Below are 405 nucleotides of genomic sequence, written 5' to 3'. Positions count from 1 at the left end.
ACTGGCGTTGTCATGTCCAAGAGATGGACAATAAGACAACCTCTAGAACTAGAGGATGCCAGTGATCGCCATCTTTCCACATAGAGAAGAAAGGGTGCGGTGAGATGAGGATGCAGTGAGATGAGGGCCAGGTACAAGTCGAGAGAGCACTTTCCTCAGAAACCAACCCTGCCAGCACTTGATCTTGGACATCCAGGCCCTGAAACTATGACAAAATAAATTTCTGCTGTTTGAGACACTCAGTCTATATTTTGTTGTGGCACCTCTAGCAGAACTGATAATCATGGCCACATAGAAAACAGTAAAGGTAAAAAATGTAAACAAGGAAAATTATCGTAATTCCATCACACAGCCTACTAGAAAATTTGAGGGATATGTTTTTCTCATCTTTAAAAACATATCAGG

General features: G+C 41.7%; 1 protein-coding gene across 1 annotated transcript in view; it reads left to right on the top strand.

Moving 5' to 3' along the window:
• The window catches only part of LOC104999631 (EGF-like module-containing mucin-like hormone receptor-like 2), a 317,660-nt gene that overhangs the window by 183,131 nt on the left and 134,124 nt on the right, over positions 1–405 (top strand).

The sequence above is a fragment of the Bison bison genome, unplaced genomic scaffold, assembly GCF_000754665.1.
Source record: "Bison bison bison isolate TAMUID 2011002044 unplaced genomic scaffold, Bison_UMD1.0 scf7180017864358, whole genome shotgun sequence".
Lineage (NCBI taxonomy): Eukaryota > Metazoa > Chordata > Mammalia > Artiodactyla > Bovidae > Bison > Bison bison.
The sequence above is the reverse complement of the archived record's forward strand: the minus strand, read 5'-3'. Positions and strand labels throughout refer to the sequence as shown.